Below are 17,636 nucleotides of genomic sequence, written 5' to 3'. Positions count from 1 at the left end.
AGTGTCCTGCTTGACCCTGGTTGAGATTGTTCCCTTTGGATGGCTCTGCTCATTGTTTTAGTAGGAACTACCCAGACATTTATTGCTAACAGATTATTTTATAGCATTATATCTCATTTGTGGCTGGCAGCTTATTGTTAGTTCAGATAGGAGCTCACCTGATCGTTTTACACATGTTCTCTTTCAGTGTATGCAAATTTTATGGACTGTCTTTTATTTTAAAAAAAGTAATATTCATTTAGATTACTGCTTTGCTTTTAATTACTTAGACATTATTTTGCTTTTGTATTGATGTCTCATTCAGCCCACTGATTTATTGACTTAATAATATTTTTGTATTTCTTTTAAGACAACAACAACATCATACCAGTACAGTGAATAGTCAATATGAAATATTAGTAAAAGGGGCAGGGGAGAAATATATGGAGGGATTAAGCAGGGAAAGAGAAGGTCTGGTTTCAAGATGTGCCACAAAACGTGCACTAACCAGGGCTCTGGCATTGGACTACAGGACCAAGAATGTTGGAAGGATCCCAAGAACGGCTCTGTATGACTTTCCCTGAGGGAAGGTTTAAATGTACCCAAGCCACAGAAGCATATCACCAGGCACATGTCCAGCACAATGAGATCAAGTGATGGCTCTTCGGTGCATTTTAATATTAAACATATTAAAATTCACTTGGATCACGTATACCGTGCCACAATTGAGTCCTGTTCGGCTCAGTAAGAAAGCACTTAGAACAGCATGTATCTTCTTGTTCCTAACCAAGTTTGCATATCCTTAATTTCTTTAAAACAACTGTTTTAGTGCAGTGGTTGCCAACTATTACAATAAAAAAAAATCCTGCAAAGTTTGATTAGCAAATGCACTGAATAACTGACTTAGATAGGTCTATGAAATCATTTAACTTTCCTTACATTCTCAATCATGGAATATGCCCTGCCATAAATGTGATTTTCCATGACACATTATATTGCAAGGTTATTGAGTAAATCTTTAACCTCAGTAGAGCAATGTTTAAATGCTATTAAGAAAATGCAAAACCGTAGAATGTTTCTTTTTTTTTTCCTGAACAAGGGAACGAAAATGTCTGGGTCAGCTCATTTAAATTTCAATTCCCAGAACTATTTTATCTCCAACCTAGGGTCAGATTCCTCTTTGTTTTTATTGCTAACTGCCACAAGAATCTGATTTAAAAAATAATCAAAATACTAAACTACCAACCTAGGTCAGAAAGATTAAAAGGGAAAACTTTCTGTCTGTCTTGATTCAGTGTAACTGTTAAGATCTTCTTAATACAAGCTTTACTGGAGACTTGCTGTGTTAAAGGGCAGGAACACTGACCTTGGCTGTACTTGAGAACTGCTGAGCAATCTAATCCCGGTGTCATTTTTTAGGCAATTTCTTTAATTCATTGAATTAATTTGTAATCAATTAACCTTAAAACTAGTTTTGGAATACATTATACTACCAATCTACTGAAGAATATTTATGGCTGGATATTTCTACACATCCTAACAGCTCCACATGAATGAAAGACAGTTTATGTTCAATAATACAGCAATAATACTGATGTATATTATGATTAATTTGTTTTTTTCTACCCAAGCTCATGCATCCTTCATTCTCCCTACCCTGACTCACAGATTCAGAAAACAGCTGATTCTCATGAGCTTCATTTAATAGAAAACTAGTCATAGGAGCTGTATACTTACAGAATCCATCCTGTTCATTTTCCATAACAAGAACACGAAAAAACTGCAATCTTCAAGTATCATACAAGGTTTTTTTTGTTTTTTATTTATTTAATTTTTATTTATTTATTTGTTTTGGTTTTTTTTGGACATGTCGTACCTCAACTGCCAAGCTTCTCCGTCAAACCTCTGGCTTTTATTTTGGTGGGTTGGACTTCACCAACTGATCCGATTCTTTTGAACGACTCTTTTAAACGACTGAATCATATCGAGTTTTGTTTTGTTTGATTCAGGACGCAGATATCGATATATAAAAATATTGTGAGAGTAAACGAACGACAAGTAGGGAAGGATAAAGTCAGAATGACGAATATTCTGGTGTTTAATTCATTTCCTCTCCCGAGTCGATTCACACCATGAACACAAAAGAGTCATAATAGAGTCACATTTCGGTTCTTTGGCAAGGCGAGCAGCTTCATGTTGTCATTAAAACAATTGTATTTAGGTACAAACTAGTGGAGGTGGACAAAGTACCCAACTTCATTACTTAAGTCAAAGTACAGATCCCACTGGTCAAATGTTACTCTGATACAACTGAAAGTTGTCCAGTCAAATTTTAATTTAAGTTAAAGTACTTGCTTTTAAAAATACTTAAGTATTAAAGGTACGTTTTCTGTCAACGCATTGTTGTATTATTGCCACACGCTTACAAAACCTAATGCTGTTACCAAACACAGAAATGTGAATTCACAAAATGAACACATGCTGTGCCATCATGCTGGTTTAAAGCTAGCTAGTCAGTGAAACTCCACCTGACATGCTAGCAAACTCTTTTCAAACTCGAAATCATATTGGGTAGCTAACGCTACTAGAAAAGAAAGATTTCTACATTGTTTATTTGGCAAGATTATGATAAAACACATTTCTGTAAGGACTTCAGATAAGTTAACGTTATTCATGTTAGCGTAACTCCGTTTTTACATGCTAACTAAGAGTGTCCAAGTTAACTAGCTATGTGTTAACGTTAGCCGTGGACAAGGCTACGGCAACTTGGTGGGCAAATCCACAGAAAGTAATTTGACTAACCAGTCTGCATAGCTATTCCAACATTGTCGCTAGCTCTAAAAGCACAGACAACTTCGTTGCAGACTTTCTTTTGGAATAAAACGTTTATATCCCTCAATATGCTTCTGCAGGTTGGATGGCGAGTTTTTGTAGGCCGTGATGTGGTTCGTTTTCGGCAAACAAAGCAAACATTTAAAACAAAACCAATCTTTAATCCTTTCAGAAAACTGAAACATGGGTTCATGGGCCATGAGTGTGCGCATTCTCCAGAAGAACCGCCTCCTTCCATTCTGCCATCAACTGATCGTGTTAAATAATGCTGCTGAGAAATCATTGAACTTGATTTTATACAGTCTTTGGACATGACGTGATTCTAGAGATTAGTGATTGGCTGTCTCAGTGTCAACTGTGAAAAAACCAATCACGTTTTAGAAAAGAAAAGAAAAAAACATCCACTTTTAAAGCTGCTTCATAGTAACAACGGCCTTGATAGAAATGTAGTGGAGTGAAAAGTACCATATTTGCCTTTCAAATGTAGTGAAGTTAAAGTCATAAATTTACAAAAAAAAAATACTCAAGTAAAAGTACAGATACTCAAAAAGTGTACTTAAGTACAGTACTCAAGTAAACGTACTTCATTACTGTCCACCTCTGCAAACTAGTGTTGCTGTACTTCTACAGCTATATTTAAAGTCTTATATAGGGTGAATTCAGATGTATTGTAAACAGTTTTTTATTTCCACAATGTCTAAACCTTCTTTCCATTATTGAAACAAAGACAAGAAAAATTGTATATCATACTGTAAAGTAGTGTGGCTTACCCTTTTGAATTAAGACCATTTTAATGATGTGTTTGGCCTTTTTTGGACAGATCTTTATTGGATTAGGTCTTTAGTTTCATACTTAACCAGAAGGGCACTCGGTAGAGCGCATATCTCTGCCAAGCCACATTATCAACATCAAAATCAAATCACTTGAACCTAGGTTAATACTAAAGCTGTGCAACAAATTTCACTGAAATCCGTTCACTACTTTTTGAGTTACATAAATCCAGGATCCAGATACATATTCATATTTGCATCAAAATCTAATCAATTGTTCCGTGGCCAATGGCCCACTTTCCCTCCAAATTTAATCAAAATCCATTCACTAAATTTGGAATTACATTGGGAACAGACAAACAAATCCTGGATACGCGTACATATCTGGATCCTGGATCCACATACATATCCGAATTTGCATCAAAATCTGACCAATTGTTCCTTGGCCCATTACTCACCTTTCCTCAAAATTTAATCAAAATTCTTTCACTACTTTCTGAGTTACTTTGGGAACAGACAAACAAACCGTGCCGTGCCATGCTGTGTGGGCGGCACGGTGGTGTAGTGGTTAGCACGGTCACCTCACAGCAAGAAGGTTCTGGGTTTGAGCCCAGTGGCCAGCGGGGCCTTTCTGTATGGAGTTTGCATGTTCTCCCCGTGTCTGCGTGGGTTTCCTCTGGGCGCTCTGGTTTCCCCCACAGTTCAAAGACATGCGGTTAGGTAAATATGGGACGGCCTTGGGCTGAGCTGCCCTCGAGCAAGGAGCAAGGCACCTAACTCCCAACTACTCCCTGGGTGCTGTTAGCATGGCTGCCCACTGCTCTGGGTATGTGTGTGTTCACTGCTTCAGATGGGTTAAATGCAGAGAGGAATTTCACAAGCATGTGATGAATAAAGTTGTTGTTGTTCTTCTTCAAACAAATGGAGGTGAAAATATAACCTCATCCAACAAAGTTGGTAGAGGTAATAATAGATTTAAAACATTATTTATTTGTAGACTACTTATGCATGGCATCAAATCACATTTCAATAACAAGATTGGAATAAAATCTTCTCCAATTTCCCTCTGGAAGACATCATGTATCGTTCCAGTTCCCAAAAAGAATCGACCCAGCGAGCTGAATGATTTCCGACCGGTGGCACTCACTTCACATCTGATGAAGATGTTGGAGCGGCTCTTCCTCAGCCTCCTCAAACCCCAGGTACAACATGCCATCCTCTGCCTGCTACACCAAGCCCACTTACATCTAGATAAGGGAAATGGCACAGTGAGGATCCTCTTCTTGGACTTCTCAAGTGCTTTCAACACCATCCAGCCCCTTTTGCTTCAGGACAAACTGAACAGGATGCGAGTGGACCCCTGCCTGGTCACCTGGATCTCCAGCTACCTCACTGACAGGCCGCAGTATGTCAGGCTGAAGGACATCATGTCTGACACTGTGATTAGCAGCACTGGAGCACCCCAAGGCACGGTGCTGGCCCCTCTTCCCTTCACCCTGTACACCGCGGACTTCTGCTACAGCTCGGAGCTGTGTCACATTCAGAAGTTTGCCGATGACACAGCCATCGTTGGGTGTATCAGTGACGACAGAGAGGAGGAGTATAGGAGCCTGGTGAGGGACTTTGCTGTGTGGTGCAACAGGAACCATCTGCAGCTCAACACCTCGAAGACCAAGGAGCTGGTCATTGACTTTGGGAGGTCCAGACCAAGGTCACGACTAGTTCTGATCGAGGGAGTCGAGGTGGAGGCTGTGGATTCCTACAAGTACCTCGGGCTGTGGCTGGACAGCAAGCTGGACTGGACTTGCAACACCAATCACTTATACAGGAAGGGACAGAGTAGGCTATACTTCCTTAGGAGGCTGCTTGTCCTTTAACATCTGCAGGAAACTCCTGTGGATGTTCTATCAGTCTGTGGTCACCAGTGTCCTGTTTTACACCGTGGTGTGCTGGGGGGGCAGCACATCCAAGAAGGACACATCCAGGCTGGACAAACTGATCAAGCGGGCCGGCTCTGTGGTTGGCATGAAGCTGGACTCTCTGGTGACGGTGGCAGAGAAGAGGTTTATGGACAAACTATTGAACATCATGGACAATGCCAGTCACCCTCTGCACACCGTCATCAGCAACCAGAGGAGCCTGTTCAGTGACAGAATGCTCCTTCCCAAGTGCAGGATGAACAGACTTAAAGGTCCCATGGCATGAAATTTTCACTTTCTGAGGTTTTTTAATGTTAAAATGAGTTCCTCTGACCTTCTTAAGTCACCCCAGTGGCTAGAAATTTCATAATGTGTAAACCAAACTATGCCCACCCTTTGTCAACATTTGAGAATGGCGCGTCAAAATGACGCGTTGATAGGCTCTTCCCTTTACTACATCAGCAAGGGAGATGATCCCCACGCCCCCCCTCTGGATTCCCACCCACTGTATGGATTGCCCGCCCAGCTCAAAAGTTGCCACCATAGATACGTCACTTCAATTTTGTAGTGAGGAGACCATAGAGGACACAACAACATGGCACCACCTAAGCGAGCGAAACATGGAAATTGCGCTGTACATGGATGTGACAACACAGAAAGGAGTCTGTTTTTACTGCCGACGGGAGAGCCCCTGAAGACGCAGTGGCTTAATTTTATTTATTCCAATAATACGCCATTGAGTCTACCTAAGACGGTGTATGTTTGTCGGAAGCATTTTCCTGATGAATGTTTCCACAACTTGGGACAGTACAGGGCAGGTTTTGCACATCAATTGTCACTGAAGCCTGGGTCCGTACCAAGCATCCCTGCCGCATCAGCCACAAACACCAAACAAGTAAGTGTATAACTGTTAAGTCGTTTTGCCGTGTTTTAAAATCGGTGCGTTAGCCTTGCAATGGCTACATTAGCTGTGCAGCTAACCGCTTCCTGCAGTTAGCCAGGTACTCTGCACTGAAGGTACTCCTGCTGAAGTCGGTGATTTACAGTTTGTTCAACTGCTTGCACTTCTGCTTTGGGGTCGGACTCCGGGTCAAAAGCGAAAGCTTGGACTGTTGCTTGACCTGCCATTGCTACTGTTCACACACAGGTAGCATGCCCGCAGCTTGGTCAAGCCCCTCCCCCCATGGCCTGCCCCCACCCTCTACCCTTCCCCGCCTGCATGCTTCTCATTAGCAAAATGACGCACTGGGAAAAGGGCTGAAATGGGGCTTTCTCCCAGGAGGCTATATCTACATGCCGAGGGTTCATTTCGAGAAAGGCTGCGGATATAACATCCGGAAACCTCCACGAGCCCGTTTAAAGCATCAACAAACCACCATGCCATGGGTCCTTTAAAAACTCCTTTGTCCCTCATGCCATCAGACTGTACAACTCCTCTCTGGGGGGGAGGAGGGGTAACAGGAGGACAGAGGACGGGAAGGAGCAGTAGCCTAGCCTAACAATAAGCAATACTGGACAATGCACAATATAATGTACAATATAAAGTGCAATATCTCTTCTGCTGCACCCCCTTTCTCCCCCTCCTCTCTTCCCCATATCTTATTAGGGCCCGAGCCCGAATGGGCGAAGGCCCTATTGCTCTTGTAAGAGTTCACTATTCTTCTTCTTCTTCTTCTTCTTCTGGGCTCGGGCCCTATTGCTCTTGTAAGAGTTCACTATTCTCTCTTCTTCTTCTTCTTCTTCTTTATTTTTCTCCGCTGTTGGGCCATTTTCAGGGCGCTTGCCATGGGCGAAAACGCACGAAATTTGGCGCCAGTTCCGAGAATTGCCACCGCTACTCAGAACCAAAAGCCCAAACTTGGCCGGGGCTCAGGGCCTCTATAGCGCCCCCTAAGTCGTTGTGATTTTGGCCTCCCGCATTAAGGTGCCTGGTTGCCATATAGTTTGTAGTAGTGGCATGCCATTTGGTACGCATATGTATCTCACTAAGCCGGGCAAAAATGTAATGCCAATGCATTAGCCACGCCCAACAGGAAGTGAGGTAATTTCACTTTTGTGCGAAATGCATGGCCACGAAGTCGGCGCAACTCCTCCTAGACCGTTCATAGGAATGTCACCAAAATTGATACACATCATCTACAGACATGGCTGCCAAAATTACTAAATACGTTTCACGTAGGATAAACCGTTCAGAAGTTATACGTCAATCAATTTTCACTTCAAAATTTTACATGCTTAAAAATTCATAACAAATCTTCCAATTGCTCAAAACTGCTCATACTTCACACGCAAATCACTCATTGGGCTTCTGACATGTTACCCAATTTCTGTGATATTTCGCCACTGGGGGCGCTATTTTTGGGCAAAAAATCCAATCTTTCCTCAAATTTGGTCAAACTTCACGGCCACCCTCTTACTACCTCCCATGTCATGTATACCACATTTTGGGAATTTTCGTCCATGGGGGGCGCTGTTTTTGGCCGACGCAATTTCTCCAAAACGGGTTTTTGGTAAATAATTCCATAATGCTTTTCCTTCACACCACTACCTTGTGATAGTACGTTGCTGTTGTAGACACTTATTTTTCCATCTCATAATCGCTCATGTACAGCATAGCGCCACCTACTGACATGGGAAAAACCAAAAAATGTATTCTTCAAAAATCTATATCTCATCTTCTATTTACTCAATTGTCATCAAACTTCATACGCTAACTCTTCATAGCTCACCTGACATATACACCAAATTTTGTGCACTTTCGCCCCTGGGGGTGCTGGTTATGGCAAAAATGATATTGCAGCTTCTGATTTGTCAAACTTGGCAAGCAAACTCTTTACAAGACCCTTATTGGGGCGCTTGCCATGGTCGACAACGCTCGAAATTTTGCCCCTTTTTCTTAGACTGCCACCGCTACTGAGAACCAGAAGCCCAGATCCAGGCAGGCCTCAGGGCCTCTATAGCGCCCCCTAACGTGCTGTGATTTTTGCCTCTCGCATTAAGGTGCCTGCTTGGCATATAGTTTCTAGTTATTATTATTAGGGCCCGAGCACCATGCAGTGCGAGACCCTATTGTTTTTGAAGGACTATTATTATTATTATTATTATTAGGCCCCGAGCACTGTACAGTGCGAGACCCTATTGTTGCCATGTGTCCAATTCTGTGCTTTGTCGCCATTGTGGGAGTAATGTCTCTTGCCGAAGAAGCTGTGGAAGGTATTTCGCGGGGACGCATGCCCCCGCCCCCCTTGGCCGCTGGCGCGAGGGCCCGTCAAGGCCGCTTGCGGCTTTAATTATTTTTATATTTGTATATGTAAATACTTAATTTAAATTTATCTATAAGTTTTTTCTCTATTTTCTATTCTCTGTTTATCCTGTAATGATGCTGCTGGAATCTTAATTTCCCTGAGGGAACCTGGGATCAATAAAGTTCTATCTAATCTAATCTAATCTAATCTAATCTAATCTAATCTAATCTAATCTAATCTAAACATCAGCATATTAAAATGTTGTATGAATGCAGCTGACCAAATTCAGGATATTAAAACGGTGGCCTTTGTGACATTCTATAATTAATTTCTTCCAGGAACAACAACAGGGGTTTAGAAAATCTTCAGTATTTTCATTCATTCATTCATTCATTCATTTTCTATATCCACCGTGGGTCGTAGGTGAACTGGAGCGAATCCCATTTGACGTTGGGCGAGAGGTTGCTAGTTTATTAGGCTAACACAGACAGACAGCCATTCACACTCACATTCACACCTATGGGCACTTTAGAGTAGCTGGTTGACTGCATGTCTTTAGACTATGGGAGGAAACCCGTACATGCACGAGGAGAACATACAACCTCCACACAGAAATGCCCCAGCTAATCAGCAGGTTGAAACCCAAAACCTGCTTGCTGTGAGGTGACAGGGTTAAAATACAGGACTGCACCACGGTGTTGGCCGGTTTAAAAATCTTCAGTACTTTCCAAATTCATAACCAACCTTTTCTAAAATTCAGAACAAACAAATTAATTAAAAATTACATTAGAAAAACACCACATCATGACCTTTTCCTCAGCATTTTCTGGGGTCAACTTCCTGTTTGATGCTGACCACACCCCTTTATCTGATGTTCGTCTTGTTTGTTCTATCAATAATCATGTTATTTTGATCAAGCAGTTCCACAGCAAGGGCTTAGTAACATAAAGTTTGACTATCATACCAGAAAGTAAGTCCTGCTAAGTTAAAGTGTCCCGATTTTCCTGGTATCTCAGTATACCTGAACTCACTCTAATATAAGGTTTCACGGCAGATTTAATTTAGTTATTGTTTATTCTGTGGTTGTTCACATTTATTTAATCCCATCTCAAAACTGCAGTGGATCATAAAATCGTTCTGCTCTCAGCTCTTGAAGCCATGTTGCATATTGGGAACATTTGATATCTGTCATTTGTCTTGATCCCAGCAAACCAGAAAGGGATCATGTTGATACAGATTGAACCACCCCAGCATGCATTTTCTGCAGCAAAGCACTTAGTGTGACTGTAAGTCACTGGAATCTGTGACTCCTCACACCTATTACCGTTTTTCAGTGTTTACGGTATTGGTGTTTTTTTTTGCCATGTGACAGTCAGTCTGGACATGGGCCCGTAGGAAGTCAGACTGTGCATCAACTGGTCACGAAACACAATAGAGATTATTGTGCAGTGCGTCACAACAGCTACATTTCAATCACATCAGCCTAAAAAATGACATTGTTTTGTGACCACAGTGGAGGAGTATGTGTGTTTCTCCAAACAGTCGCTTCCCCTAGAAACATGGCAGCCAATATGAGTATGAGGAAAATGACTTTTCCTTTTGTGATAGAGTAAACACTTGAGTAAAGCTCAGCTATGGATTTATAAACAATGGATGGACCCAAATGGCTGCCTTCTCTGATCTAATAGCAGACAGAGGTCACTTTTTTTTCAGAGGAAAAACAGCTTAACTCATTTGTACAGGGCAAAATCAACAGTATTAAACACTTATGATATTAATGTAACCTTTACAGAGTTCATTTGTGCCTGGACGGTATAGGTGTTAACTTGCGTTGGGCCTCAAATTGATCTTTAACTTTTCTCTAAAGGGAAAATGGAGATTATGTGTTTATGTACTGATTAACTAGTGTTTGCTGATCTCACACAAGGAAAACCTGCATGTGTTCATATTTCCTGGTTGTGAAATGATGTCTCTGCCATATGCCATGTGCCTTAAATAGTAATTTTTTTTTTTTAATCCATGCAATCATGTATGAAGAGTCACAAGATCTCCTAAAATGGTTATTTCCATTTAAATTTTACCAACTCGGAGTGAGAGCACATGATAAACAGCAGCTCCTTTGTCCTATGTCTCATACTTGATAATGAGTTACAGACCTTAAACTGCCTCTGTCAGTGTGGAAACAGAACGAGGGCATCACATTCGTGTTCCTGTTGCTTGTCCTGGAGCGAAAAGAGAGCGCCAGAGAACTGCAACTGGTGCCATATCTAAGACCAGCGGGTGATAAAGATGTGGAATTGTGCAGCAAACGCCTGAAGAGGAGGCTATTATTTCAGGAAATAACACTGCATAACAATAAGACATTTCATTGTTATGTGCACTCAGGGTCCTTGCGTCCTTTCCCTGTTGCTGGAAGTGAAGGTCACCTTGGCGTTGCCTCAAAATATTTTCCAGCACTTTGCTGAAAAGGACAGCGTGCTGGTGTGTGAGATTTACACAGCTAGATTTCTGTTTGTTTATGCTGATTTATTTCGGAATTTGAGATTTGTCCACACTCTCAGGGTGTTTAGATAGTAGTTGATTTACATCTAAGGAATTTAATCACCGAGGCAGCAGGCCTGTCTTGGGTAAAACATTAGGGACAGGTTCCAGACCAGAGAGTTTAGTATCTGGACTGTTAGAATAAAACATATATAAGGTAAAGTGAAAAGAGAATGAAAGTGCTACGGGGTACATGACCACAGTTTTACTGTATAATGATCTATTTATTTTATAACCCTGCCCCCAGTGTTTGTGTACATGTAAGTGTAATTTACTAGAAACAGTATTCCCTGAAGCTCAGTGTTTTTAACAGAAACAATACAAGATAATAATTCAAATAAAAATGGAAGATATTATATGTATGGAGTCACAGGAGTGCCATGAAAAGAATAAAACATAAATGTTGAAAAAGAATAAGAAAATGAGTAAAAAATAAAAGAAGAAGAAAATAAATAAAAACAAACATAAAATAATAGGAAAATAAATGCAGAAATAAAAAAATAAAAATAAAAGAATAAGAAAATAAACGCTTTTCTTTATTGCTTTTGCTATTCCCGATTGCTTTTATTGCTTTTTCTTTTTCACTATTGTTTTTTATTTTGTTTATTTGACTGGCCAAGCTGTCAATCAACTGGCTGTAGGCGGGCCTTCCTGCCCGGGCAGAGTAGTTAACTCCGGCACACAGGAATCCTACTTTGCGCAGTGTGAATGTGGTAGCGGAGTGAATTGGGGAGAGAAGCGGAGGATTTACTTCTTCTATGTGTATGCTGGCTGTTATCTGGTCTTATTCTTTTACAGTTTTAGTCTTTCTATGGCAATCCTATGAGAGTGTTCCATTTCCCTCACATTATTTCTGTGTGTGTGTGTATATATATATATATATATATATATATATATATATATATATATATAGATAGATAGATAGATAGATAGATAGATATAGTGGTTAGCGCTGTCGCCTCACAGCAAGAAGGTCCTGGGTTCGAGCCCCGTGGCCGGCAAGGGCCTTTCTGTGTGGAGTTTGCATGTTCTCCCCGTGTCCACGTGGGTTTCCTCCAGGTGCTCCGGTTTCCCCCACAGTCCAAAGACATGCAGGTTAGGTTAACTGGTGACTCTAAATTGACCGTAGGTGTGAATGTGAGTGTGAATGGTTGTCTGTGTCTATGTGTCGGCCCTGTGATGACCTGGCGACTTGTTTAGGGTGTACCCCGCCTCTCGCCCATAGTCAGCTGGGATAGGCTCCAGCTTGCCTGTTGGACAGGATAAGCGGCTACAGATAATAGATGGATATATATATATATATATATATATATATATATATATATACACACGTATACACACACACACAGTACTGTGCAAAAGGCTGGAAAACTACTGAAATGAAATGTTTCAACATTTTAAAAAATACTATAAACAGCGGTAAGCCATAATAAATTAAACAAAATCAATATTTGATGTGAGATGACCCTTTGCTTTAAAAAAAAGTAGTCTCAGGTACAATGAGTGCAGTTTTATAAGGAAATGAGCTGTAGGTTATACTGAGCATCTTACAGAACCAGCCACAGTTCTTCTGGACACTTTGTCATGCTCGCTTCTTAATTTTGCACCAAAACCCAGTAGCCTTCATTATGTTTTCTTTTTAAATCTGAAAAGTGGGCTCTTATGTAATATGCTGCTCAGATACAAATATATTTTCCTCATCTCATCTCATCTCATCTCATTATCTGTAGCCACTTTATCCTGTTCTACAGGGTCGCAGGCAAGCTGGAGCCTATCCCAGCTGACTACGGGTGAAAGGCGGGGTACACCCTGGACAAGTCGCCAGGTCATGGCAGGGCTGACACATAGACAACCATTCACACTCACATTCACACCTACGCTCAATTTAGAGTCACCAGTTAGCCTAACCTGCATGTCTTTGGACTGTGGGGGAAACCGGAGCACCTGGAGGAAACCCACACAGACACGGGAAGAACATGCAAACTCCACACAGAAAGACCCTAGTTGGCCACCGGGCTTGAACCCAGAACCTTCTTGCTGTGAGGAGACAGTGCTAACCACTACACCACTGTGCTGCCCTAATGCAAAAGTCATAAAATAGAAATCTATAACAAAGTTTGTATGAAAGAAACATAGAGGGCCTAAGACTTTTGCACAGTACTGTATATCTGACAATTTTACGATTTTAAGACATAAGAAAAGTTTTGATCCTCAATAAGATTAAAGTAGGTTTCTTTATGTCAGTACCTTTAAGCAATATTTTACTGTTCACATGCATTCATTAGCATGTAAATAGCACATTCATAACATCAGCTAATGTTGGCAGAAAAATCAGACAGCAGACATTCCAAGGTCTTTATGTCATACAGTTCTGTGTCCTGATTAACATGAACCATACAATAACATTTACTGTTCTCTAGCTTTCAAATCTGTGGAAATTAATCCATGTCCCCATTTGATGATGTAATTGTGAAACTACCCCGTGTAGCAGACAGCAGGGGATGCTTCAATCACAGCCCATTAAAATCCTTTCTTTGAGCCAAAGGAAATGCCCTGTAGTTGTGCCATCGCCCCATGCTGAAATAAGGGCAATATTAAGTGCCCTGAGAGCACAAGGCCTGATGGAGTAGTCTTCCGCTACCCTGCTTGCTCAGCCTAAAGTGATGACCAGCAGTGCAGGAATAAAGGGGTTATCCTTTATTATCCTTCATGCTGACTAGAGCTGGTAGCACCCAGGTGCTGTTGGATCCACTAAGGGCATCTGTCATAACTGGAAGGATGAGTTCTGGTTTGACGTGATAAAGTTACCCTTTTGCACTCAGGGGTGCAGGTTATAGCTAATTTTTAAAAGTTGTAGCGGAAATTGTCACTCAATAAGAACTAAATTTGTGGTGTTGAGGAAGGGGATATTATTACACATCCCTCTGCTTCCCCACAATTTACATTATGCACTTGAAGTTGGCAGTGATTTTGCTTAGTGGTATATCTTTCATTTTTGTATTATTTCAACACAGTCTTTTGGTAGTTAAATCAATGTTATTGTATCGCTATAAATATATCAGTTTCAGGCCATCTCCACTATCACCTCTCCCTGTGACAGAGTTTCCTGAACTATCCGCCTCACAGCAGATTAAGTTTTAAATGACTAAAGAACTATAGTTATGAACTGATAACTAATTATATGATTAGAGATAAAATCAGTATTCTTCTATCCACATTCACCGGATATGAGCAATCGTGTGCTCTGATTGGCTACTCTACCACTAAGATATCAGCTCATATACCGTGAGTAGAGAAAAAAAATGGCAGAGTGTTTTGCTGAACCTAATCAAGGATGAAATAAAAACTCTACTTGAAAACAAACCCCCTCAAATGTTTTAAAAAAGCAATAAAATATGGAATAAAAGTATTTGATGGTAAGAACATATCTTTTTTTATTTTTCAAGAATTATTATTATTATAGCATTTTCCACAAATTGCTACTGTCATTTCTCAGGTTTATTTACATTCTTCATCTTTAAGCATTAAAATTTGTTTAATTTTTTCAGACTGGTTCAAAAGCTCAAAGAAAAATAAAATTTGAATATTTTACTTCGTATGTATGCAATTTGTGATGTATCCGCTAAGCGGAAACGATTTTGTCGGACAGTTTGTATAAAGTTTTTATTTATCGAATTTGTAAAAAATAAAAATGCTCTGGTTCTTAAAATCCAGTGAATGTGGATAGATTAAAACAGTTATTCCACTCAATCTTGTCGTACGTGGCTTATAGCCGACTCGACACTATGAGCCTTGTCGGCCAGCTCATATAAGACTTGATTTCATGGAATGACTTAAATGTAATCTTACAACTTAGATTATTATATTAAATATTTAAGAAGTGTGATCTAATAGGCCCCAGCTTGCCTGCGACCCTGTAGAACAGGATAAAGCGGCTAGAGATAATGAGATGAGATGAGATTTAAGAAGTGTGATCTAATAGGCTCCAGCTTGCCTGCGACCCTGTAGGACAGGATAAGCGGCTACAGATAATGGATGGATGGATGTGATCTAATCCTCCCCCCCACACGCTACTATTGATCTAACTGGTTCATTTGGTTTCAATATACTCCTGTATAAAATAATCTTTCTGTATTTTAATGAATGTCCACAAGAACAAGGCAAATAAAATGCTTCTTTACATGCACTGATGACAATCTCATCTTTCCTTTTAAATGCATTATAGGCATGTTATTTCAAATACTGTGCCGAGTTTCCCAAAAGCATCGTAGCACAAAGATCATCGTTAAATGGTAGAGCAAGCAGCACAATGAACACTCTCTCTCCTAGTTAAGCTGCTCTTAGTGTTAAGAGGCATTTGGGAAACTTACCCCTGATGATTACAGAAAAAATGGCACTCCTTTCATTAGAACAACACTGCAAGCTAACAGGTTTCAACTAAAAGTACTGCAGTATTATGAGCCTTCATCTCGGTCATAGTAGGAACACTATTTTTTATGCACAGTTAGTATACTGTAATTCATTGACCTTCCACAATCAAGCATTCCATAAAACAGTAACGGTAATCTAATATCATGGATTTTCATGTATCTTACTGTTTTAAGCACTCTCTTGTAGGGCTCTACATAGAATTTTAACAGACAACCAAAGAAATTTTAACTTTGTTTGATTTTATTTTCCAATATTGTCCTCTGATTATGAACAAAGAGGTTTGTAGTCAGTTTTTATAACTGTTATATACAGTAATTCAGATACATCTTGTTTATTACTACCCTTGACTATATAAAGGTAATTTATGAAAAGAATCTAACTCTAATATCTGAAAGTATGATGTGTATCTATGGGTATGATATTTCTGCATATGTGCATGTCTTTCATAACAACCATTTTGGTCATGTTATGGTCTATGCATCATCATCATCATCATCATCAGCAGCAGCATGCTCGTGTAAACAAGTGGAGATTACACAGCTCCAAATGGACCGTTATGACTGTTATGGTCTATGCATCATCATCATCGTCATCATCATCATCATCATCAGCATGCTTGTGTAAACAAGTGGAGATTACACAGCTCCAAATGGACTGTTATGACTCACCCAATCATAAGGAAAGTTGACTCAGTAGATGCAGGCCAAGTGTTCAGACCTTACAAGTCATCTTTTACATCAAAAAGCACAGCTAAATCAACTAGCATTAAATGCTCACCATGGTCCAGACAGTGTTTCAGATAAAATAGGAGTTATTTGTGTACATGGACATCAGTGTGATAGACAGTCTTCCTGACATGTGTTAGTCGTTGATGTCTTGGTGCCTGAAAACAACACACTATTCTATTTTACCAACAGACTAACTAAGAAAACTCTCATTCAGCAGGGTTCGCATTGTCAGTTGTGAAAGCCAGTGACAGCACAGTAATAGCAGAAAGTCCCCAACATTTCGCTCTTACCTTAATCAATGGGTAGAGTGGTTGGTGTCTGATAGTCTCAAAGCTGCAACATTCTGGATCCTCGTAGGAGTCTATCTGAGTGTAGATCAGTATAGTGTATGTGGTGGTTAATACCAGAGTGACGAACTATATGAGCATGTCTGTCCCAATCTTAGGCACAGGAGCCTGGGGGTGGCTGTGGTCACTTCCTGAGCTGTTTTGCAGCGCAAAGCTGATGCTTTTTCCTCAGGAAGCCGGCCATCCCCTTTCCTTCTTACCAACCAACAAGTCCCCCCCCCCCCCCCCCCCCCCTTCCCCAGGGTGCTGACAGTATAGGCACTCTGATAATACTGATTAGTCTGGGAATACAGGGAAAAATGCATCAAATGGTTGCCCTTTTTACAATGCCACATATTTTTCTCATTTTGTTTATTTATTGTCTCTCACCAGTGGTTGATGGATAAGGAAAGTTTGCATTAAAGATTACGTACCAACCTAAATGTAATACACTGGAGGGAAGTAGAGTTGAATGGAACCAAAGCTGGAGATTGTTTCGGAGTCCTCTGGCCTGTTTCAGACCCCTTTTGTCTGCCCATGTGTTTGTTGACGCTTGTCCCCAAAACAAGCCTCCTGTGTCTGAAGGTGCTTTCCCACTGTCCCACTGGCAACATAGGCCTGACACGAGCCACTGGCCTACAGCATGATTGCCGGGGTCACTGGGTGCACCTGCGCTTTCTTTACAGGAGGTCTTTTGTTTGTTTTTCCACAGTAAGACACATCGGTACATTCGATCCACAGATCTATAGATCCAGTGCTCTGATTGTCAGAGAGTTATTTTTATCCATGAGCTCATATGAATTAGTATAGCTTTCTGTTTCAAAGATTTAGCAGAATATGCATTTTGAATTATTTTTATAAGCTT

At 40.6% G+C, this 17,636-nt stretch overlaps 1 protein-coding gene across 2 annotated transcripts in view; it reads right to left on the bottom strand.

The window, feature by feature from the left end:
• exoc3l2b (exocyst complex component 3-like 2b) overlaps window positions 1-16,871 on the bottom strand; it is a 46,197-nt gene extending 29,326 nt beyond the window's left edge. The window contains exon 1 of one of the 2 annotated variants that reach the window (XM_060943921.1): window positions 16,736-16,871. The gene's annotated coding sequence lies outside the window, so the exon portion shown is untranslated. Of the gene's footprint in view, window positions 1-1,716; window positions 1,851-16,735 lie in introns of those variants that run through there. The other variant, XM_060943920.1, reaches the window with a different exon arrangement.
• Between the last annotated feature and the right edge of the window lie 765 nt (window positions 16,872-17,636).

This window comes from Neoarius graeffei, chromosome 17 (genome assembly GCF_027579695.1).
Source record: "Neoarius graeffei isolate fNeoGra1 chromosome 17, fNeoGra1.pri, whole genome shotgun sequence".
Taxonomy (NCBI): Eukaryota; Metazoa; Chordata; class Actinopteri; order Siluriformes; family Ariidae; genus Neoarius; species Neoarius graeffei.
This window is presented reverse-complemented; position numbering and strand designations above follow the sequence as displayed.